This window comes from Phyllobates terribilis, unplaced genomic scaffold (assembly GCF_046119375.1).
Source record: "Phyllobates terribilis strain yellow unplaced genomic scaffold, ASM4611937v1 Scaffold_3__8_contigs__length_932513732, whole genome shotgun sequence".
Classification (NCBI taxonomy): domain Eukaryota; kingdom Metazoa; phylum Chordata; class Amphibia; order Anura; family Dendrobatidae; genus Phyllobates; species Phyllobates terribilis.
In genome coordinates, this window is record NW_027362763.1 from 507553543 (window position 1) to 507579545 (window position 26003).

A 26003-nucleotide genomic window follows, 5' to 3' on the forward strand; every position below is an offset into this window, starting at 1 on the left:
GGTAGCATTGAAGTTGTGCCATACCGCTTCTATTTTGGATGATGGATTGAACAGCACTCTGTGAGATGTCCAGAGCCTGGGCTATTTTTTATCATAACCTAATCCTACTTTACTTGTCTCCACAACATTATCCCTGATCTCTGGTGTGTTCTTTGGTTTTCCTGATGCTGTTTGATCTCTAATGTTCTCAAACAAAGCTCTGAGGCCTTACAGAACAGCTGTAAGTATACTCAGAATAAAGACAAGCGTACGTCACAATTTTCAGAGTTATATTTTTAAAATATTTAGAAAACCATGTATTATTTCCTTTACACTTCACAAATACTTGCTACTTTGTGTTTGTATATCACATTAAAACCAAATAAAAAACATTTAAGTTTGTGGGTGTAATGTGAAAAAATGTGGAAAAGTACACGATGTATGAATAATTTTTCAAGGCAAGGATATCTTTTAACCTGGGGTCGTCACAAGATACGTGGAAGAAATCTCAACCGATCATGTAACTAGGTTTCCTCACTGCAAAAGGAAGACCCCTTTGACGTTGCTCTTAAAAGCCATGGTCTACAAACTGCCATGTTAAACATATCAATTTTTATTTTTTTTATCCAGGTAAAAACAAGATCCATGAAAACTTACCTCTTTTAATCACCCAATAACAACAAACAATTAGTGATGGGCGAACACTAAAATGCTTGGGTGCTCGATGCTTGGGTCGAGCAAATTGAAATGCTTAGGTGCTCGACCCGAGCAGCGAGCCCAATGTAAATCTATGGGAAACTCGAGCATTTTTCAGGCGGCTCCCCCTGGCGATCTGCAGAGGGTCTAAAAATTGCCCAAATCATTGGGAACAGTGTTCAAATAACATGGGAACAGCATGGGGAAGACCCCTGGAAGCATTTCTGACACCCAGGTCACTGCTGTCAACAACGTTGTCAGAGGTATTACGCCACTTTTACGGATTCACAATAAAACATACAAAAAACGAAAAAAAAAAGGATTTTCCTGGGAAATATGTTAATGAACATCCTTTCTGGGATAATGACTTGTATACAAGACAAAATAAATATACAAAAACAAAAATAATCCTCTACACCTTGGGCTATGTTCACACATAGTGTTTTTGAGGCGTTTTTGCACTTTTGCATTGCTTTCAACCAAGACAAATGCATTCACTGGTAAATGTAATTTTAACAGTTTACAACCTTATCTGGCCATGTGGTGTGTGACACATCATCCGACACATCCTTTTTCATTTATGATGGAGGGACTCTGAAAGTCACAAAGCCTATTTTGATAGGGCCATCAGGTGGCCCTTAATATTCTTTAAGGGCCAGCAGTTGGCCCTCGCTATTGTTAAAGAGCCATCAGCCGGCTATGCTTTGTTGTTCCCATTATTAATGAGTGGGTCTCCTATACTGTTATTGTGTATGCAGTGACTGCAAGGACTGCCAAAAATTTGGAGGCACTCCAATGTCCCTTGAAAGAGGCGTAGATGTCACAGAGACTCCTAAAAAGAATGTTCCCATTATTAGGAAGTGGGTCTCCCATAGTGTTTGCCCATGCAGTGAAGCAACGGCTGCCAAAAATTTGGAGGAACTCCAATGCCCCTTGCAAGAGACGTAAAGGTCGGAGAGCCTCCTAAAAACAATGTTCCGATTATTAGGAATTGGGTCTCCCACAGTGTTTGCCTATGTAGTGAATGTAAAAGCTGCCAAAAATTTGGAGGAACTCCAATGACCCTTAGAAAAGACGTAGAGGTCGGAGAGCCTCCTAAAAACAATGTTCCCATTATTAGGAATTAGGTTTCCCATAGTGTTTGCCTATGCAGTGAATGCAAAAGCTGCCAAAAATTTGTAAGCACTCCAATGCCCCTTGGAAGAGACGTAGAGGTTGGAGAGCCTGCTAAAAACAATGTTCCCATTATTAGGAAGTGGGTCTCCCATAGTGTTTGCCTATGCAGTGAATGCAAACGCTGCCAAAAATTTTGAGGCACTCCAATGCCCCTTGGAAGAAACGTAGAGGTCGGAGATGCCTCCTAAAAACAATGTTCCCATTATTAGGAAGTGGGTCTCCCATACTGTTTGCCTATGCAGTGAATGCAAAAGCTGGCAAAAATTTGGAGGCACTCCAATGCTCCGTGGAAGAGACGTAGAGGTCGGAGAGTCTCCTAAAAACAATGTTCCCATTATTAGGAAGTGGGTCTCCCATACTGTTTGCCTATGCAGTGAATACAAAAGCTGCCAAAAATTTGGAGGCACTCCAATGCCCCTTGGAAGAGACGTAGAGGTCGGAGAGCCTCCTAAAAACAATGTTCCCATTATTAGGAAGTGGGTCTCCCATAGTGTTTGCCTATGCAGTGAATGCAAAAGCTGCCAAAAATTTGGAGGAACTCCAATGCCCATTGCAAGACACGTAGAAGAGGTGATATGGTAGATATGGTGGTGAATGATATGGTGATTGAGGATGAGGAGAAGCAGGAGGACAAGAGCAAATAGACAAAATCAGGAAGCGTATACTCATGTGTAGGTGTGAAGAGGTGCATGGGAATAGACCTCCCAAAAAAAGACACTGGATTTGAGTTTATGTTACGCTGCTATCATTCAGTGGTGTTGAGAAGCCTGGCCCAATCCAGCCCTGGTTCATTTTTATAAGAGTCAGCCTGTCAGCATTTTCAGTTGACAGGCGGATGCGCCTATCGGTTATAATTCCACCAGCAGCACTTAAAACTCGCTCTGATAAAACGCTAGCGGCAGGGCAGGCCAGGACCTCCAAGGCGTAGAGAGCCAGTTCATTCCATGTGTCCAGCTTGGATACCATGTAATTATAAAGCACAGAGGAATCACGGAGGACGTGGGTACGGTCGGCAAGGTACTCCCTCACGATCTTCCCAAACTTTGCACTCCTTGTGAGAGTACCCAGCACCTCAGGGCCTGTGCAATGGGCGGGTCTGCGAAAACTGTCCCACAACTTTGACAGTGCTCTCCTGCTTCTGCTGGATTGGAGTTGTGTCTCTCTCGCCTGTACTCCATGGTTGTCCAACAAACTGTGACCTCTGCTGCCAGTGTTTTCAGATGGGAATTTTTTTAATAATTCCGCAACAAGGGGCTTCTAGTACTGCCCCATTTTAGTAGACCTGTCCGCCTTGGGAATAAGAGATAGAAAGTTCTCCTTGTAGTGTGGGTCTAGAAGTGTCACCAACCAGTAATGACTGTGACCCAAAATTTTAAGAACGCGAGGGTCATGGGAAAGGCAGAGTAACATAAACTCAGCCATGTGTGCCAGACAGCTAACAGGCAAGACTTCCATGTCCTCACCAAGAGGACGACTGACAATGCTCTCCTCCTTTTTCCCACTCTGAACAGACGGTATGACAGTTGGGCAGGTAGTACCGTCTATAGCGCACGAAACTAGCTCCTCCTCCTCCTCTTCCTCATTGTCACCAAATCCACGTTGGGATGAGATGAGGCTGAGATGTGTGTTTTCACCTTGTATGGTTCCTTGCTCCATCTCATCATTCTCTGCCTGCAATGCATCCTCTTTGATTGTGAGTAGAGAGCATTTAAGAAGACAGAGAAGTGGGATGGTGACACTAATTATGGTGTCATCGCCGCTCACCATCTTGGTGGAGTCCTCAAAGTTTAGGAGGATGGTACATATGTCTGATATCCATGTCCACTCCTGAGGTCTTATGTGTGGAGTCTGAACTGAATACCGACGGCCTTGTTGATGCTGGTACTCAACAACTGCCCTCTTCTGCTCACAAATACTTCCCAACATCTGCAATGTAGAGTTCCAACGTGTGGAGATATCACACACCAGTCGTGAGCCAGAAGCTGCAAACACTGCTGAAACACGGCAAGGGCGGCGGAAGTTGTAGGTGACTTTCTAAAATGGGCATACAGGCGGCGTACTTTGAAAAGTAGATCCGGCAGCTCCGGGTAGGTTTTGAGGAACAGCTGAACCATGAGGTTAAGCACATTGGCCAGGCATGGTACGTGTGTGAGCTGCTACCAGGTTCTGGCCATTGTCACACAAGACCATGACTGGCTGTAGGTTCAGCAGTGTCAGCCACAGATCTGCCTGCTCTTTCAGAGCTGTTCACAAATCTTCAGCGTTGTGTGGTTTGTCACCTAAGCATATTAGCTTCAGCACAGTCTGTTGCCGCTTGGCCGAGGCAGTGCTGCAGTGCTTCCAGCTTGCGACTGATGTAGTCATTTCGGAGATGGATGCTGAAGAGGAGGAGGTGCAGGAGCTGTAGAATGTGGGGGCAACCCTGATTGATCTAGGTCCCACAATCCTCAGCTTCGGGAGGATGTGTACCGTGCCAAGGTCTGACTGAGTCCCGGCTTCCACTATGTTAACCCAGTGTGCCATCAGCGGGATGTACCATCCCTGCCCACAAGCACTTGTCCACGTGTCCGTGGTTAGGTGGACTTTCCCAGTAACTGCGTTGTTGAGGGCACGGCTAATATTGTGGGACACGTGCTCGTTTATTACGGGGACGGCACACAGGGAGAAATAGTGGCAGCTGGGGACTGGGTACCAAGGGAAAACCACCGCCATCAGGTTGCGGAAAGCTTCTGTCTCCACGAGCCTAAAAGGCAACATTTCGAGCGCAAGCAGTCGCGAAATGTGTGAATTTAGTGGTGAGGCCAGTGGGGCGTTGGCTGCATATTTGCGCCTGCGTTCCAAGGACTGGGGTAGGGACAACTGAATGTTGCGCTGGGACAAGGACGTGGACGTACTTGCTGATGGTGCTAGTTGAAAGTGTACAATGACAGGTGCAGGGCAGGAGGCATCTTCGCGTGCGCCATGGACAGAGGATTGGCTTGCATGCACAACAGCGGAAGAAGTAGTGGTGCCACCCGCAGACACTGTTCCTGGACACAGGGATTCGGCCCACTTATTCGGGTCCTTTGCTTCCATGTGCCTGATCATACTGGTGGTGGTCAGGCTGGTAGTTTTGCTACCCCTGGTGATGCTGGCCTGGCAGGTGGTACAAATGGCCTTTTTGGGGTTATCGGCAGAGTCTTTAAAAAACAAGAAGACTTAGGAAGACCTAACAGTTGTACTGGCAACTTCCGTTGTGTTGATGTTACGGGGAACAGTAGCCCGCCTTCTGTCTGCGGCCACCACACTGCTTCTTCCTGCCTGTTGTGGTGCTACGCCTCCCTCCCCCTGTGTGCTGCTGTCCTCACTCTGTATGTCCCCCTGCCAGGTTGGGTCAGTTACTATATCATCCACCACCTCGTCTTCCACTTCTGCACCCTGGTCCTCCTCCTGACTTTCTGGCAATTGTGTCTCATCATCGTCCACCTCTTGTGACAATTTCTCGCCGTTGCATTCATGTGACCGTGGCTGCTCAAATATTTTGGCATCGCTACATGCGATCTCCTCTTGCCCCGCTTCAAGTGGACTGGGAGAGAGGCCTGAATCTATAAAAGGAAAAGTGAACAGCTCTTCGGAGTGTTCAAGTGTGGGATCAGTTGTCTCCAGGCACTCGGAATGGTGGGAGGAAGGAGGATCAGGGTGAGGAATATGCGGTCCAGACTCACGGCTACTGAGACTTGACCGTGTGGAAGACAGGGTGATGGTGGTGGTGGCAAAGTGACTGGAAGCATTATCTGCTATCCAACCACTAACCTTTTCACACTGCTCTGTGTTCAATAGTGGTGTTCTGCAGTCCCCTATCTTCTGCAGGAAGGTTGAGCGAGAAGATGTGGGTGTTTGTTGTGGCACAATTTCAGCTAGCCTACGACCTTGGCCTCGTCCTCGGCATGCTCCATCATCTCCATCACGTCCACTTCCCTGTCCATTGCCACGCGACTTGCCCATTTTAAATGGAGGACAATATTTTCCACATTCACTACAAATTGCTGGATTTGATATGTGATACTTGTGACAGACAAACCACAGTTTTAAGTAGCTGGCCTGTAGGTAACTATTTTTAACAGCGACCTCGTGTCAATAACTTTCGCTGACACACTGCAACAAAATTTCAAAGGAGGCCAGAAATGGCAGAATTTTCAGCGCAATTATATGTGATCCATGTGATGGACAAACCACAGTTTTAAATAGCTGGCCTGTAGATAACTATTTTTAACAGCGACCTCATGTCAATAACTTCGCTGCAACAACATTTCAATGGAAAGGATCTGGCTGTATTCTGCAGTGCCAACAAGCAAATGGAGCAGAAAAACGAGGTTCTCTGGATTGCTTTTTAAGCAAATAATCAGGATTAACAGAACCAACCTCGTGTCAATAAGTTCAGTGACACACTGCAACAAAATTTCTATATAGGCCAGAAATGGCAGTATTTTCAGCGCAATTATATGTGATCCGTGTGACAGACAAACCACAGTTTTAAATAGCTTGATTTTTAGAGCTGCAATATGGAAAGGACCTGGTTGTATTCTGCAGTGCCAACAAGCAAATGGCACAGAAAAACAGTGTTCTCTGGATTGCTGTTTAAGCAAATAATCAGGATTAATATAAAAAAAAATTATTCCTGGCCCCTGATACCTGGGGCTATTTCTACAAATATCTGTAAAAGCACCAGCAGACACAGCTGGAATGGACCCTCTTGCTATATGCACTGCAGTGTGCCACATACACTGCCTGCCTGCCTAGCACTGATATCTATGCAGCTCGATTAGTCCTCAGAAGGACTGTTTGTTGAGATGAATATGTGTCTGTAATATAGTTTGGTACACCTACTCTAACTAAGAAACAAGCGAATCTCTCCCTAGCTCAGCAGCACCTCTCCCTACACTGCCTGATTCCGGAGTAGACTGTGACGAGCATGGCAGCGCCAGGTCTGATATAGACCTGATGACGCTGTACAGCCAGCCAATCACTGTAATGCCACAACCGGCATAGCTGCGGTATTACAGTGTGTGGCAAGCAATCCCTGCATGTTCATTGGTGCTCTAAAGAGTGCCAAACATGCAGGGAGGGGACCGCCAAGCAACCCCGGAAATACTCGGCGAGTGCCGAGCATCTCAAGCAGTGAGATGCTTGGGCGAGCACAGAGCAGTAGTGAGCATGCTCGCTCATTACTACAAGCAATATAACGTGAACCAAGTATAGTTAAACATTTTATGGGGGGATAAAATGTAGTGAATTATATGGCTTTGGATGTTCAATAATGAAGAGTTCTTCGAAAAGGGGCATACACCGCTTCCGGAACCAGCGGAGACCTCCAGAGCTGCCTATATTGGATCCGCATGAGTGCTGGAAGGCGAGTATGTCATTATTTATTATTTTCAATGAATCTGTGGTTGAAAAAAATTACTGTTGGACAACTTTTATAAAGCAGTTATTTATATTTTACCTTGTTTATGAAAAACTAGTAACTTGACATACCCTTACAACTCTGGAACAATATGATTGTAGCTCATGCCATGAAAGCAGCAGACACACTGGATATAGTTATTAAATCATATAATTATTTAAACGAGTTGCCTCTAGGTGGACCAGGTTTCCTTTGCAGATGCAATCTTGGTGCAGATTTGGCACTCTGACAGTAGTAACTAAATCCTCTATACAATGTTCACCCTTATGGATCTGTACAGTGTTATCCTGTTCTAACCAAAATATGGTGCCACAGAGAAATATTGTTCTACGTTCTATAGCAGCTTCATTTGTGAGCAGCATGAATTAATCTAAATCCTTTATATTGCCAGTATAAACAAAGACCAAAATAAATACAGAGACATAGCTTGTTTAAAGACACTGAAAAGCAGCATTAAACATCTTGTTTCTGAAAGTTTATTAAGAGTAGAAAAGCACATTTTTCAACATAAGAATGAGAGGGAGCAAAACAGTTTTGACACTATGAAAGGGTCTTTTAGCTAAAAGGTCAGTTCATGGTCACTCTAGGCTCATATTCTCAGGATAGATGAAACTAATATGTGTAATGGGTTTTGTTATTGTAATAAAGCAAGTGCTTCTCTTGATTAGTGGCCTTAATATTGACTATTAGGACCATGTATCCATGCAGACGCAGGGGTGTACACAGAAACCTCACTTAGAGTAGTAATGATGCAGCTATCTGCTGTACTGCGATGAATTTTCTGAACAATCCCTGAATCAGGGGTAGGTAACTTATGGATTGGGATTCATTTATGGATTGGTGATCACTGAAAGATCTTGTGCCAATCACTGCTTCTGGCTTAATCTGTGTCCTTAGGATGAAAATAAATGTGAAAACTAGGGTGGAGCTAGGGAGCAATCAGAGTCCTGTCCCGCCATGCCACTATTGTGTCTTTCGCCTTATCACTATGCTGCCAATGTGAGGATGTCTCACCTAGCTACTCATGCACTAGGGATACCTGGAAATCAGTATTATTCCATGGAAGAGAAAGCTGCAAGAGTAAAGTGGTAAGAGGAGAGGATAACACAAACACAGTAAGAGAAGTGTACATAAGATGAAACAAATGAGATCAGATGAGTATACACAAACTTCAATGCCAAGGTAACATGGTGCTAAAAGTGAAATGATGAACATTTGTTTCAGCAATCACAATCTGTATGTAGAGCACATATGACAAGGATTACACCGCCTAGACTGTAATGGTTTATTCACACCGTCCAGAACTGTGTGCCAAAAGACAAACAATTTTATTGTGAATACTGCGGTTTTACCTGTACCACAGCAATTCACAGTAAAACTGCAAACAATTCTCAGCTGTGTGGTAAGGTCTGCTTCCTATTCGCTACATCTGAATAAGACCTAATCCTGCTGTTTCAGAAAAGTGACTAGATTGGTAAAATATGTATTAAATCTGGTGCTATATTATACACCAAATAACATTTGGAAGCCCTCTAAAGAGGAACTTCATAAAAAATATTCTTATAAAAATAATGGTAATGCAATAAGCATTAAAGAGGTATTCCCAACTCCAAGACACTAGTCACTAGTTATTTATTTATTTTACTCACTTATATAGCACCATTAATTCCACAGCGCTTCACAGACAATATCGGCACTGTCACCATCGAGGCTCACAATCTATATTCCCTATCAGTATGTGTTAAACGCATGCTGCTAGGTTCAGATAGGGTGGGACGGGTTTCATGAATTCATTGAAATCCTGGGGGAACCATTACTCAGGGCGACCATAGGCTGCAGCTTCTCTCAGGCACATGATAGATTCAATTGCTGACCAGACACATCTGACAAGAGTCTTTTTCGACAGTTTAACAGTGGAATTTAATCTGAAGCACGGGCAGTGTAATTCAGGGATTTTACAGCAACAATCTTCATTACAGTACAGTCTAATAAAACAGGCACAGTAATGTCAGTCTCTTCAGTAGCATAATTCAGCACAGATTAGATCACTTAGAAGCACACTTCTATGCGTACACAACCATAGGCTTTTCCTTCACAAGGACTCAATAGTACACAGCATTCTTTATCCTGCATGGAGATGGAGGGGGGGAGGGTTTGATGAGGGAAAAGAACCCTATGACAAGATTCTTTTCAGTCCTTATCTTTCTGCCCAATAATACTCCACACTGTTAGCTCAGGGAGTCTATCTGACGTGTGTTTAGCTTCCCTCCGGACCTGAGTTCTGTTCCCTTGCCTTCTGTGAGATACAGATCACACACCACCTCTCTCTTTGGCTCCAGACAGACAGTAATCAACTTCCCCACAATCCCCCTGGGGCTCTGCTAAACGCTCCCTGTCTTCTGTGACTGTTTTAACGCCTCTAGTTGCTGGATGCTTCTGGAGCACAACACTTCCTGTCTCCTGTGCTTGTGCTACTTCTAATAGTTGCTGGATGCTTTTGAAGCAACAGCACTACTTCTGCATGTCACATATGTCTTTGGAGTGTGGGAAGAAACCGGAGAACCCAGAGGAAACCCACGCAAACATGAAGAGAACATATCCCTCCCTATATGTAGTAGGTGTAATAATTATATTACCCAATTAGAAATGTAGTGTAGTTTTTCTGATTCACTATGTCGCTTACCCCATGGGCAGTGTATTGCAGTAGCTTAGATATCCATGGTTACTGTAACATCCCTGGTGGTGGTCTGGCATGGCTTACCATCTCCCACCATGCAAGACTGCCAACTTACCTACCAGTCCGGACTGTGCACTATACTCCTCTACCTGCTGTGTGCATGTCTCTTGTCTGCTGGCTTAGGGCAGCAGTGCTGGCGCTTCCTGATTCTTAAAGTTACAGTGTGCACAGTCCTAATGCATCCCCAGCCTACTGCTGTGGGTCACTGGATACTTAAAGCTCCTCCACCCAGTGGGAGGTGCCTGAGCAACAATTTCTTACAGTTTGTTCTGTGCAACTGTGAGTTGCCAGATCCTTTCCTGAATCTTGTCTGTTTCGCCACCCTGGGGGCTGAGTACCCAGGCCCGTTACCTGTATCTGTGACTTCTATTTCTGCCACCCCGGGGGCTGAATGCCCAGGCTCGTTCCTGTATTTTGTTGCTGTGTCAGTTCCTGTCTGAACTGTGTCCTAACCCGTTAACTGTTTGTCTCCATGTCTGATCCTTCCCTTCCTGATCCTGCAATATCTGAACCAGTACCTAACTCCTACTCGTTGTCTCTGTACTTCTGTTTGTGAGTTTTGTGTCCACTCGCTACTTCATAGCAAGTACCTTGTGTGTATCTCTTTCTGCTTGTCCCATTTCCTGCTTCCATATCTACCTCCTGTGTTCTGGCTATCTTCCTGTGTTTCCTGGTCCCTGTCAGCTCCATGTGAACAGAGCCCTGTCCTGTCTGTCCGCACATGCGGCTCTGCTCTACCCTGCTCTACCCTGCTCCGCTTCCCCTCAGCACCTGAGGCTCTGCCCTGCTCAGCTTGCCCTCCGCACCTGCGTCTCTGCTCCGCCCTGCTCTGCCCTCCTCCGCTTGGCCTCTGCACCTGCGGCTCTGCTTCCCCTCTGTTAGAACTCTCCTGTTAGGTTTTTTTTTTAGTTTGCTGGTCACATGACCATTTTTGCCTATTTAATCCGGCTCCGCCCTCCTGGCCTTGCTGGACTTCATTGTATTTACTACTCTTGAGCTAGCTTGGTGCTCTGTTGCCGTTCTCTGTTAGTTTTGCTAGGTCTTCTGACCTCTATGCTTTTTGTTGTGTGTTTGTCTTTGACTGCTACTATTTCTGCTAGGAGGTGTCCAACTTATCCCAGTCCCTAGTTCTTGTAGGGATCCCTCCCTCACATCTATAGGTCTTCGTACAGACTAGCCGATGACTTTAGCGGGTCTGATCGCAGGATCAGGTTCCCCGTTACATCGTAGGGATCTAGTTTAGTTCTATTGTAGGGACAGTTCTCCTGTCTTTCCATAGTCTCTGTAGCAGATCATAACAGTAAGTCCAGCCCTAAAAGAAAAAAAAAAAAAAAATTTTTCTCTAAGGAAAGACCTCCAGTTTTCCATCATGGTCTCGGTTCAAGATTTGGCTCAACGACTGCAGGGACTCTCTCTGGAGGTGGCCAAGCTCCAACAACACGTGAGTAGCTGTTCTGGAGCACATTTTGTGGAACCTAAGGTACGTCTGCCTGATTTATTTTTTGGCGAACAACAAGATTTTTTTTCTTTTAAAAATGCTATTTTATTGTATTTTCGTTTGAGACCCGGATCCTCTGGTGATGAATCACAGCGCATAGGGTTCATAATGTCACTTTTGCGCAAAGATCCTCAGGGATGGGCCTTCTCTCTCCAACCTAGTGATCCGTGCTTTAGATCAGTGGATAGGTTTTTTTTCTGCTTTGGGTTTGTTGTACGATGATCCTGATCGTGTCTCATCTGCTGAGTCTGAATTGAGACGTTTGAGGCAAGGATCAGGTAATGTGGAAAAATATTGTTCTCACTTCCGTCGGTGGTCTGCCCAGGTGGGGTGGAACGATTCAGCTTTGAAAAGCTTGTTTCTTGCAGGGCTAGGTGAAAGAGTTAAGGATTTACTGATTGCTTATCCCACACCTGGAAACTTGCAGGAGGCAATGCAATTAGCTATATGGGTGGACAGAAGACTGCGTGCAAGGGTTAATGAGAGCAAATCCTCTGCTATGTCAGCTCCGAGTCCTGAGAGGGTCTGTGCTGACAATGGAGAGCCAATGGAGATTGGGGCAATGGCACCCCGCTCTCAGGAAAAAGACCGCAACCTTTCTGAAGGCTTGTGCTTCTATTGCGGAAATTCTGGTCATTTTATTAAGAACTGTGTGCTTCGTATGAAGAAAGAAAAAAAAATGGTCAGTCATGCACGTATTGCCTGTTTAAATTCTAAGGGAGTATTCCTATCTGCTACTACCACTGCTCAGGAAGAATTAATTGAATTTCGGGTATTTGTGGATTGTGGTTCTACTCTGAATGTGATTGATGGGGGATTCTTGGAAAAACTTAGATTAGAACCTAAAACTTTGTCATCCCCTATTGCTGTGGTTTCTGTTGATGGCTCTCCCTTGAAGAGTGTTACTCATAAGGTCTGTGAATTTCCCCTCACTATTAATGGTATTCATCAAGAGAATTTTGATTTGGTGGTATTGGATAATTTGCCTTCTCCAGTAATATTGGGGTTACCCTGGTTAAAATTGCACAATCCTGTACTGGATTGGTCTACCAATGAAATTAAGTCCTGGAGCCCTAAGTGTTATGACAAGTGTTGTAACGGGCGCATTGCTGCTGTGGATAAAGGGGAATTACCTGTACCTATTCAGGATTTTTGGAGAGTTTTTTCTGAGGAGGAGTCACAAATTTTGCCTCCCCATAGAGACTATGATTGTACCATTGAATTTGTCCCTGGAGCGACTCTTCCTAAAAGTCGTTTATTTAATCTTACTATTTCTGAGAGAAAGGCTTTGGAGGAATACATACAGACAAGCTTGGCCGCCGGTCACATTAGGCCTTCCAAGTCTCCTGTGGCTGTTGGATTTTTTTTTGTAAAAAAAAAAGATGGCGGTTTACGTCCTTGTCTGGACTTTCGTGAGATTAATAAAATTACTGTACGCAATCCTTACCCACTGCCATTGATTCCTGATTTATTTAACCAGTTAGTGGGGGCCAAGTGGTTCTCTAAAATTGATCTCCGGGGGGCATACAATTTGTTGCGCATGAAGGAGGGTGATGAATGGAAGACTGCTTTTAACACTCCTGTGGGTCATTTTGAGAATCTGGTGATGCCATTTGGTCTTACCAATGCTCCAACATTTTTTCAGAATCTTATTAATGACATCCTTAGACCTTTAATCGGCAAAAATGTGGTTGTGTATTTGGATGACATTCTGATTTATTCGCCTGATCTGGAGTCTCATTGGCGGAGCGTACGTGAGGTATTACAGTTATTAATGGACAATTCGCTTTTTGTTAAGCTGGAGAAATGTGAGTTCGCTGTACAGAGAATTCGTTTTTTGGGTTACATTATCTCCAGTGAAGGTTTTGAGATGGACCCGGTTAAAGTTCAAGCTGTGCAGGAATGGCCTAGGCCTATTGGTTTGAAATCGATACAGAGTTTTTGGGTTTCGCCAATTATTACAGAAAATTCATAAAAAAATTTTCTATTATTGTCAAACCGCTGACCGATCTCACCAGGAAAGGTGCTAATGCGGTTCAGTGGACTTCTGAGGCCATTGAAGTTTTTGTGTTTCTAAAGGAGAGGTTCACCTCTGCTCTCATCCTTATGCAGCCTGATGTGACTAAGCCGTTTTTGGTTGAGGTTGATGCTTCTTCGGTGGGGGTCAGTGCGGTATTGTCTCAGGAAAACTAGGATGGAGTACATCCCTGTGCCTTTTTTTCAAAAAAATTTTCTGAGACTGAACTTAATTACGATATTGGTAATCGGGAATTGCTGGCGATTAAACTCACATTCGAACACTGGCGTCATCTCTTGGAAGGTGCTGAATTTCCCATTCAGGTTTTCACTGATCATAAAAATCTGATCTATCTTGATGCTGCCAAGCGCATGAATGCCCGTCAGGCTAGGTGGGCACTTTTTTTCTCGCGGTTTAATTTTTCTGTTACTTACATCCCGGGTACCAAGAATGTTAAAGCGGATGCTTTGTCTCGCAGCTTTTCTCCCATGGTCGGTGTTGAGGAGGAAGAGGAGAGCATTTTACAAGAAGGTGTTGTGATTGCTGCTTTGGACTCCGTTTTGGAGGATGAGATTCTTAAAGCTCAGGAGAATGCCCCATCTAACACTCCCCATGGGAGGTTGTTTGTGCCTAGGACCTTTAGGAGAGATTTGTTTGTTGAGTGTCATGAGTCTCGGTTGGCAGGTCATCCAGGAATTTCTGAGACCAAGAGACTTGTGGGTCGCAGTTTTTGGTGGCCTGGATGGCAGAAGGAAGTCATTAAGTGGGTGCGCCAATGTACTGTGTGTGCTAGATCCAAGTCTTCGCATGCTCCTGCTGCGGGGTTGCTTTGCCCTCTGGAGGTTCCTAGTGCACCTTGAACACATCTGGCTATGGACTTTATTACTGACCTTGCCCCCTCTGAAGGTTTCACGGTCATCTGGGTGGTCGTGGACCGTTCCCTTCATCAAACTGCCTTGCGCTAAGACACTCGCTAAGGCCTTTGTCAAGGAAATTGTCAGACTACATGGTGTTCCTACTGACATTGTTTCTGATAGGGGACCTCAGTTCGTGGCTCGTTTTTGGCGTGCCTTTTGTGACAGGTTGGGAGTTCATTTGTCGTTTTCATCCGGATATCATCCTGAGTCTAATGGCCAGACAGAAAGGAAGAACCAGGATGTTGAGCAGTTCTTGCGTTGTTTTGTGGCAGACAATCAAGAGGGGTGGTCTGAGTTTCTGCCACTTGCTGAATTTGCTCTTAACAACCATACATCCTCTTCTGCTGGGTGTTCGCCATTTTTTTGTTGTTCTGGGAGACATCCGTCTTTTGGGTCATTCTCCAATTTGGTTTCGGCTGTGCCTGAGGAGGAGAGTTTTTCTGGTGATTTGGAGAGAGTTTGGACGGATGTGCGTGGTAATCTTCAGGAGGCTAACAAAAAATCTAAGAGGTACTTTGATAGCAAACGGCAAGAGGTTTTGTTTGCTGTTGGTGACATGGTTTGGTTGTCCTCTAAAAATCTGCGATTGAGGATTCCTTCTAAAAAATTGGGTCCCAAGTTCGTAGGGCCCTTTAAGGTGCTTCAGATAGTTAACCAATCTGCTGTTAGGTTGGAGGTTCCTACGTCCTGGAAGATTAACCCGGTGTTTTATGTTTCTCTGTTGAAAAAAGCTGATGTGTCGGATGGTGACGCCTCTGCCACTGTTCCTCCGGTGGTGGAGGACGGGGAATATGAAATTTCCCGCATCCTAAATTCTAGACGGTATAGAGGGAGTTTGCAGTATCTCGTCGCTTGGAAGGGTTTCGGACCTGAGGATAACTCATGGGTGAGGGCGGATGATGTTTCTGCTTCCAGACTTGTCAGAGCTTTTCACAGGAGGTTTCCTGGTAAGCCTGGGCCTAGGGGATCCGGAGGATCCTCTTAGAAGAGGGGGTACTGTTAGAACTCTCCTGTTAGGTTTTTTTTTAGTTTGCTGGTCACATGACCATTTTTGCCTATTTAATCTGGCTCCGCCCTCCTGGCCTTGCTGGACTTCATTGTATTTACTACTCTTGAGCTAGCTTGGTGCTCTGTTACCGTTCTCTGTTAGTTTTGCTAGGTCTTCTGACCTCTATGCTTTTTGTTGTGTGTTTGTCTTTGACTGCTACTATTTCTGCTAGGAGGTGTCCAACTTATCCCAGTCCCTAGTTCTTGTAGGGATCCCTCCCTCACATCTATAGGTCTTCGTACAGACTAGCCGAGGACTTTAGCGGGTCTGATCGCAGGATCAGGTTCCCTGTTACATCGTAGGGATCTAGTTTAGTTCTATTGTAGGGACAGATCTCCTGTCTTTCCTTAGTCTCTGTAGCAGATCATAACACCCTCCGCACCTGCGGCTCTGCTTTGCTTCCCACCAAACCTGCGGCTCTGCTCTGCCCTGCTCCACTTCCCCTCTGCACCTGTGGCTCTGCTGTGCTCTGCCCTGCTCCACTTGTCTTCCACACCTGCGGCTCTGCTCTGCTCTGCCCTGCTTTGCTTCCCCTCCACACCTGCGGCTCTGCTCTGCTTCCCCTCCAAACATGCGGCTCTGCTCTGCCCTGCTCCGCTTCCCCTCTGCACCTGCGGCTCTGCTGTGCTCTGCCCTGCTCCACTTGTCTTCTGCACCTGCGGCTCTGCTCTGCTCCACTTGCCCTCCACACCTGCGGCTCTGCTCTGCCCTGCTCTACTTGTCCTTTGCACCTGCGGCTCTGCTCTGCCCTGCTCTGTTTGCCCTGCGCACCTGCGGCTCTGCTTTGCTCTGCCCTGCTCCGCTTCCCCTCCGCACCTGCGGCTCTGTTACTGTATCCCAGTCTTTACTGGTCCCTATCCAGCCTGTTTACCTACCTGCCAGTACCGGCCTGTCTGCATACCAGCCGTGACTGCCAGCACCCGCCTGTCTGCATACCAGCCATGCCTGCCAGTCCCCGCCTGTCTGCATATCAGCCTAACCTGTCCGTTCCTGCATTCCCTGGTGTGGGTCAACAACTGTGACCAGGGTATGACCTGGAGTAGCACCTGGGCTACCTCCCACATTCCTTCTCGGACCACGGAGTCGATTAAGCCGCCGTGTGTCCATGGTCGGATGTGGCGAGGTCCCTAGTCACGCTCCTCCAGGCACTCCTCGCTTCGTGTAGCTCTTTAGAGCACCAATCAACATGGAGGGATTGTTTTCCACACACTGTAATGCCGCAGTCATGTTGGTTGTGGCATTAAAGTGCTTGGCTGGCCACACAGCGTCATCAGGTCTATGATGAGCGAGCATGCTTGCTACTGCTCGGTGCTCGCCCGAGCATCTCACTGCTCGAGATGCTCGGCGCTCGCTGAGTATTTCCATGGTTACTCGGTGGGAGCTCGGGCCTCCTCCCTGCATGTTTAGCGCTCTTTAGTGTGCCATGAACATGCAAAGATTGCCTGCCACTCACTGTAATGCCGGAGCCATGTTGGTTGTGGCATTACAGTGATTGGCTGGCCGCACAGCGTCATCAGGTCTATATCAGACCTGGTGCCGCCATGCTCATCACAGTCACTAGGGAATCAGACATTGTAGGGAGAACTGCTGCTGAGATAGGGAGAGATTTGCTTGTTTCTAGTTAGTGTAGGTATACCAGACTATATTAGAGACACATACCAATCTCAACTAACAGTCCTTCTGAGGACTAATCCAGCTGCAGAGATATCAGTGCTAGGCAGGCAGGCAGGGTATATAGCATACTGTAGTGCACATAGCAAGAGGGTCCATTTCAGTTGTGTATGCTGGTGCTTTTGCACATATTTATAGAAATAGCCCCAGGTATCAGGTGCCAGGAATAATTTTTTTTATATTAATCCTGATAATTTGCTTAAAAGCAATCCAGAGAACACTGTTTTTCTGCACCATTTGCTTGTTGGCACTGCAGAATACAGCCATGTCCTTTCCATATTACAGTGCTAAAAATCTAGCTATTTAAAACTGTGGTTTGTCCGTCACACGGATCACATATAATTGCACTGAAAATATTGCCATTTCTGGCATCCATTGAAATTTTGTTTCAGTGTGTCAGTGAACTTATTGACACGAGGTCGACTCTGTTAAAAATAGTTACCTACAGGCCAGCTATTTAAAACTGTGGTTTGTCCGTCACACAGTTCATATATAATTGTGCTGAAAATATTGCCATTTCTGGCCTCCATTTAAATTTTGTTGCAGTGTGTCAGTGAACAAGGTCGGTGATGTTAAAAATAGTTACCTACTGGCCAGCTATTTAAAACTGTGGTTTGTCCGTAACACGGATTACATATAAGTTTACTTCAAATTCAGCCATTTGTAGTGAGCATGGAAGGGACAGGAAACTAGACATGATGGTGATGGTGCATTCAGAGGCCGAGGCTGTGGGCAAGCTGAAATTGTACCACAACAAACACCCACATCTTCTCGCTCAACCTTCCTGTCCCAATTAATAGGGGACCGCAGAACACCACTGTTGAACACAGAGCAGTGTGAAAAGGTTATTGGTTGGATAGCAGATAATGCTTCCAGTCACTTAGCCACCACCACCACCACCCTGTCTTCCACACCGTCAAGTCTCAGTAGCCGTGAGTCTGGACCGCATATTCCTCACCCTGATCCTCCTTCCTCCCACAATGCTGAGTGCCCAGAGACAACTGATCCCACACTTGGACACTCCGAAGAGCTGTTCACTTTTCCATTTATAGATTCAGGCCTCTCGCCTGGTCCACTTGAAGCGGGGCAAGAGGAGATCGCGTGTAGCGATGCCCAAATATTTGAGCAGCCACGGTCATACGAAGACGATGGTGGGAAAGTGTCACAAGAGGTGGACGATGATAAGACACAATTGCCAGAAAGTCAGGAGGAGGACCAGGGTGTGGAAGACGAGGTGGTGGATGATATAGTAACTGACCCAACCTGGCAGGAGGACATGTAGAGTGAGGACAGCAGCACACAAGGGGAGGGAGGCAGAGCACCCCAACTGGCAGGAAGAAACAGTGTGGTGGCCGCAGACAGAAGGCGGGCAACCGTTCCCCGTAACACCAACACAACAGAAGTTGCCAGTACAACTGTTAGGTCATCCCGAGTCTGGTTGTTTTTTAAAGAATCTGCTGATAACCCCAAAAAGTCCATTTGCTCCACCTGCCAGGCCAGCATCAGCAGGGGTAGCAAAACTACCAGCCTGACCACCATCAGCATGATCAGAAAAGCACCCAATTTTGTGGGCCGAATCCAGGAACAATGTCTTCGGGTGACACCACTGCTTCTTCCACTGTTGTGTGTGCAAGCCAATCCCCTGTCCATAGTGCACACTCTCAACTAGCATTATCAGCAAGCACATCCTTGTCTCAGCACAGCGTTCAGTTGTCCTTACCCCAGTCCTTGGAATGCAAGCGCAAATACGCAGCCAACGCCCCACAGGCCACACTATTAAATTCCCACATTTCGTGACTGCTTGCACTCGAAATATTGCCTTTTAGGCTCGTGGAGACGGAAGCATTCCGCAACCTGATGGCGGCAGCCGTCCCTCGGTACTTGTTCCCCACCCGCCACTATTTCTCCCAGTGTGCCGTACCCGTATTACACAAGCACGTGTCCCACAACATTAGCTGTGTGCTCAACAATACAGTTACAGGGAAAGTCCACATAACCACGGACACATGGACAAATGCTTGTGGGCAGGGACGGTACATCTCGCTGACGGCACACTGGGTTAACATAGTGGAAGCCGAGACCCAGTTGGACCTTGGGACGGAACTCATCCTCCCGACGCCGAGGATTGCGGGCCCTAGGTCAGTCAGGGTTGCCCCCACAGTCTACAGCTCCTGCACATCATCCTCCTCAGCCTCCCCCTCCTCTTCAGCCTCCATCTCTGAAATGACCACATCAGTCACAAGCTGGAAGCCTCGGCCTAGCGGCAACAGGCTGTGCTGAAGCTAATATGCTTAGGTGACAAACCGCACAATGCTAAAGAGTTGTGGATAGCTCTGAAAGAGTAGGCTGATCTGTGGCTCACACAGCTGAACCTACAGCCAGGCATGGTCGTGTGTGACAATGGCTGGAACCTGGTGGCGGCTCTGAGGCGAGGCGAACTCACACATGTACCATGCCTGGCCCACATGCTTAACCTCATGGTTCAGTGGTTTCTCAAAACCTACAAGGAGCTGCTGGATCTTTATGTCAAAGTATGCCGCCAGTGTGCCCATTTTAGAAAGTCAGCTACAGCTTCCGCCGCCCTTGCCGTGCTTCAGTAGCGTTTGCAGCTTCCGGCTCACTACTGGTGTGTGATGTCTCCATGCGTTGGAACTCCACACTGCAGATGTTGGGAAGGATTTGTGAGCAGAAGAGGGCAGTTGTTGAGTACCAGCATCAGCAAGGCCGTCGGTATTCAGTTCAGACTGCACACATAAAACCTCAGGAGTGGACATGGATGTCAGACATCTGTACCACACACCAAAACTTTGAGGACTCCACCAAGATGGTGAGCGGCGATGACGCCATAATTAGCGTCATCATCCCATTTCTCTGTCTTCTGAAATGCTTTCTGCTCACAATAAAAGAGGATGCATTTCAGGCAGAGCACGATGAGATGGAGCAAGGAACCATACAGGGTGATTACACACAGCCCAGCCTCATCTCATCCCAACGTGGATTGGGTGACAATGAGGAAGAGGAGGAGGAAGAACAGGAGCTAGTTTCATGCGCTATAGACGGTACTACCTGCACAACTGTCATACCCTCTGTTCAGCGTGGATGGCCTGAGGTCAGGGAGGAGGAGGAGGAGAGCATGGTTAGTCGTCCTCTTGGTGAGGACATGGAAGTCTTGCCTGTTAGTAGTCTGGCACGCATGGCTGAGCTTTTGTTACGCTGCCTTTCCTGTGACCCTCGCATTCTCAAAATTTTTGGTGACAGTCATTACTGGTTGGTGACACTTCTAGACCCACATTACAAGGAGAACTTTATAACGTTTTATAAAGTTTTTATAGAGTTTGGGAAGATGCTGAGGGAGTACCTTGCCGATCGTACCAATGTCCTCCGTGATTCCTCTGTGCCTTATAATTATTGGGTATCCAAGCTGGACACGTGGAAAGTCTCTCTACGCCTTGGAGGTCCTGGCCCGCCCTGCCGCTAGCGTTTTATCAGAGCGGATTTTTAGTACTGCTGGTGGAATTATAACTGATAAGTGCATCCGCCTGTCAACTGAAAATGCTGACAGGCTGACTCTTATAAAAATGAACAAAGGCCGGATTGGGCCAGACTTCTCAACACCACGGAATGATAGCAGCATAACATAAACTCAAATCCAGTGTCTTTTTTTGGGAAGTGTATTCCCATGCACCTTTTCACACCCACACATGGGTATACGCTTCCTGATTTTGGCTATTTGCTCTTGTCCTCCACCTTCTCCTCATCCTCGTCCTCCACCACCATATCACCAAGCTGACCGTGGTCCGTGATGCAACAGCCACATAATTTTTTTAAAGGGTGTTTATGACGCCCTAAAAACATTTTTTGGTACAGTATGTTCATGTATGTCCCCCAGGGGTAAATGTTTGTCAGCCCATACACTTATTGCATGGGCATTACAAGTATAGGAGACCCGCTCCTTTCTAATTGGAATTTTTTTTTATGATGCCCTCCTCCTTGTCTTTTCCATGGTGCATTGGAGTGCCTCCCAATTTTTGGCAGCCCTTGCATTCACTGCATAGGCCAACACTATGGGAGACCCACTTCCTAATAATGGGAACATTTTTTCATGAGGCCCTATTCGTCTCTTCCAAGAGGCAATGGAGTGCCTCCCAATTTTTGGCAGTCCTTGCATTCACTGCATAGGCCAACACTATGGGAGACCCACTTCCTAATATTGGGAACATTTTTTCATGAGGCCCTCTACATCTCTTCCAAGGGGCACTGGAGTGCCTCCCAATTTTTGGCAGTCCTTTCATTCACTGCATAGGTCAACACAATGGGAGACCCACTTCCTAATAATGGGAACATTGTTTTCAGGAGGCCCTCTGACTTCCACGTCTCTTCCAAGGGACATTGGAGTGCCTCTAAATTTTTGGCAACCCTTGCATTCACTGCATAGGCAAACACAATGGGAGACCCACTTCCTAATGATGAGAACATTGTTTTCAGGAGGCCCTCTGACCTCCACGTCTCTTCCAAGGGGCATTGGAGTGCGTCCAAATTTTTGGCAACCCTTGCATTCACTGCATAGGCAAACAGTATGGGAGAACCACTTCCTAATAATGGGAACATTGTTTTCAGGAGGCCCTCCTTTAAGTCTCTTCAAAGGGGTATTGGGGTGCGTCCAAATTTTGAGTAGCCCTGCCACTCACTGCATACACAATAACAGTATAGGAGACCCACTCTTTAGTAATGGGAACAACAAAGCATAGCCGGCTCTCTAACAATAGTGAGGGCCGACTGCTGGCCCCTTAAGAATAGTAAAGGCCGCCTGATGGACCTATAAAAATAGGCTTTGTGACTTTCAGAGTCCCTCCTTCATAAATGAAACAGGATGTGTCTGATCATGTTTCACACACCACATGGCCAGCTAAGGTTGTAAAATGTTAAAATGACATCTCCCGGTGAATGCATTTGTCACGGTTGAAAGCAATGCAAAAGTGCAAAAGCGCATCAAAAACGCTACTTGTGAACATAGCAAAGGTGTGGAGGAGTATTTTTGGTTTTGGTTATGTACTTTGCCTTATATACAAGTCATTACCCTGGAAATGATGTTCCTTAACATATTTCCCAGGAAAATCTATTTTGGTTTAGTTTTTGTATGTTTATTTGTGAGTCCGTAAAAGTGGCATAATACCGCTGACAACGTTATTGAAAGCAGTGACCTGGGAGTCAGAAATGCTTCCAGGGGTCTTTCCCATGCTGTTCTCATGTCATTTGAGCACTGTTTCCATCGATTTGGTCAATTTTTAGGCCCTCTGCAGACCGCCGGGGGGTGCCACCTGAAAAATGCTCGAGTTTCCCATAGACTTACATTAGGCTGGTTGCTCGGGTCGAAAACCCAAGCATTCCAATTTGCTTGACCTGAGCATCGAGCACCCGAGCTTTTTAGTGCTCGCCCATCACTAATTACTAGGAGTCTTCATGGCAATTTGACCCGAACAAAAAAAGATGAAAAAGAGAACATCAATCATCAGAGAAGACATACAAAGGCAAATATCCACCTCTCTGAGCTTGCTAACCCCTGCCCTAAAGCAATGTTTCTCAAACTGTGAGGTGGTTCTTACTGGTAAGACATCACTTAGTTGTTGGTGAGGCCCAGTAGAGTAGTCAAGTTTGACAGAAGTGATTACATGCTGCACATTACTTTTTATGGCTGAAGCACTCTCATTTTTCAAGTTATATGGGGTACGGACGACAAAGGATAAATGTTAATTTTTGTTATGGATTAGGAAAGTCTCAGATTCCAAATGAAATTATATCTTAAGACGGATTGCAAAACATAATGTATTAGATCACAATAATTTTTTTTAGTTAATTGTTCATGCAGATCACTGGTGCTTTGTGTAAGATTGAAGAATGATTATTCCTGTGAGAAAGGTGGGACTTTGGCACAAACATGGTACAATTGCTTTGGGGGGTGACAAAATCACCCTATATATTGTAAAAAAATCTGATCCCTGAATCTGTATTCTAGAATATATTAAGAGATTGGAGAGTGAGTCTAAAAATATGATGTTCCCATTAACACTAACATTTATAATGGATAAATTCCTAATTTTTGAATTAAGTAGGATTGAAGGGCTGAGTAAAACTAGTAGATTCATGTACAGTACCTGAAAAAATATTCATACCCCTTGAACTTTTCCACATTTTTTTCATGTTATACTCACAAACTTAAATATATTTTATTTATATTTTATGCTATTTACCTACACAAAGTTGCAATTTGTTACTTGTAAAGGAAATGATACAAGATTTTCTAATTATTTTAAAAATATACTGTAAATCTGAAAAGTGTGATGTGCATTTTTATTCAGCCCGAGTCAATACTTTGTAGGACCACCTTCCGCTGCAATTACTGTTGCAATTCTTTGGTGTATGTCTCTACCAGTTTTGCACATCTAGAGACTGAAATTTTTGCCTATTCAGCTTTGCAAACTATCCCTAGCTCAGTGAGATTGGATGGAGAGTGTCTGTGAACAGCAATTTTGAAGTTTTGCCACAGATTCTCAATGGGAATTAGGTCTGGACTTTGAGTGGGCCATTCAAACGCATGTATATGCTTTGAGGTAAACTATTCCACTGTAAATTTAACAGCATGTTTAGGGTTGTTATCTTGCTGGAACCAACTCTCTAGTCTCAAGTCTTTTCCAGTCTCTATCAGGTTTTCCTCCATGACTGCCCTGTATTTAGCTCCATCCATCTTCCTTTCAACTCTGAACAGATTCCCTGTCTGTACTGAAGAAAAATATCCCCACAGCATGATGCTACCACCACCTTGCTTGACAGTGGGGATGGTGTTTTCAGCTTTTTGCATTTAGCCCAAAAAGTTCTATTTGGTCTAATCTGATCAGAGCATCGTCTTCCACATGCTAGCTTTATCCTCTATATGGCTTTTTGTAAACTGCAAAAGGGACTTCTTTTAACTTGCTTTCAAAATGGCTTTCTATTTGCCACTCTTCATAAAGGCCAAATTTGTCGAGCATACAACTAATAGTTGTCAATTGAACATATTCTCCCACTTGAGCTGTGGGTCTCTGAAGATCCCCCAGAGTGACCATGGGCCTCTTGGCTGCTTCTCTAATTAGTGCTCTCCTTGTTTGGGATGTCAGTTTAGGTGGATGGTTATGTCTTGGTTTGTTTGCAGTTGTGCCATACTCATTCCATTTTGGATAATGGCTTGCATAGTGCTCAGTGGGATATTCAGAGCTTGAGCTTTTTATTTTTTATTTTTTTTAGAATCTAACCCTGCCTAACTCTTCTCCACAACTTTATCTCTGACCTGTCTGGTGTGTTCCTTGGTTACCATGATGCTGTTTAATTCCTAATGTGCTCAAATAAACCTCTGAGGCCTTCATAGAACAGTTGTAGTTAGAGTGAGAAAAAATTACACAGAGTTGGACTTTACTTATTATGTGATTTCTGGAGGCAACTGGCCACTCAGGATTTTATTTAGGGTTAGCAGATTACAGGGTGCTGAATACAAATGCACATCACAATTTTCAGCTTTATATTTTTTAAATAATTAGAAAACTTTGCAACATGAAAAAAATTGTAAAAGTTCATGGGGTATGAATACTTTTTCAAGGCACTGTATATGGAAAAAACAACATAAAAATACAAAAATATTGTTGCTGAGAAATGGACTATGTGGATGTAAAATAAATATCATAATGTTTCAAGCAATCTTTATTTGGTTTTCTAACTTTTATAAAGGGGGGTTGGGAAAAATAAGGTGTATTTGTGGATAAGGAAAAAGGAATTAGTGCTAGTACTACCTTTTAATAGGGTTTAGAAAAATGGGGGGAGGGATTGGTAAAGGAAAAGAAGAATTGTGGTACATAATCAGACACTCTGATAAATAAATGTCATTATGAAGAGAGATGGAAAAGAGAACAGCTTTTTTCTTTTGTAACTCACTTGACTTTGTACATTTTTGTATAACAATAGCTGCAAAAAAAATATGCTAGCCTTGACCGTGTACGGCCAACCCGGGTTCCACCGTTTAACCTGTTCCTCCCATTTTCCAGCACTCACCTTTTCCCACAAATAAAAACACTGCACCTGTAATTTCTTTGGATAAATTTGGCCACAGCGGCCATTTTATTAACAAACACATTAACACATTAACAGTGTTATAAATAAATAAGAAGGGAGGGTTCTTGGAGTTAAAAATTAGATCTGGCATAAATTAAACCGAACTGGAACCACCATATTACCCTCAGCCGTCCATCACCAGCTCAAGGGCACCAAAAGCTCCCAGGGTAAAACCCCGTCCAGAGCCCAAAAACCAAATGCCAGATCACCCCGCTCAATTAACCAATTGGCTGTAATTTTAACCAAATTATTCCCACCGACACTTCTGTGCCAACTCCAAGAACCCCACCCCCCACCAAGCCACTGCGACAAACACCCTACCTCATTTTTCTTTATTTTTTATTCACTTTTTTTTTTTTTTTTAATTTATTTTTATTTTTTTAACAATTATAATAGACATATGTCCATATTACTCCTTAACGTTTTCCACCATACCACCGCCACTTCCCACTTATACTTGAACAGATGCAACCAGAAAAAAGGGGTGGGTGAGTGGGAACTTTCTCCTGTAACTTCCCTGCCGGACTGACTAATTTCCCGCACTTTTTCTTGATATACTCACCCTCCCACCACCAACTGCCCGCCCCTCAGCTCTAATACCCAATCCTGATCCTTTATCTCAAAAAAAATTCCACCCTCGTGGCCCATCCCGGTCATGAGGGGCTTCCATCCAGCTTCCCTTGCT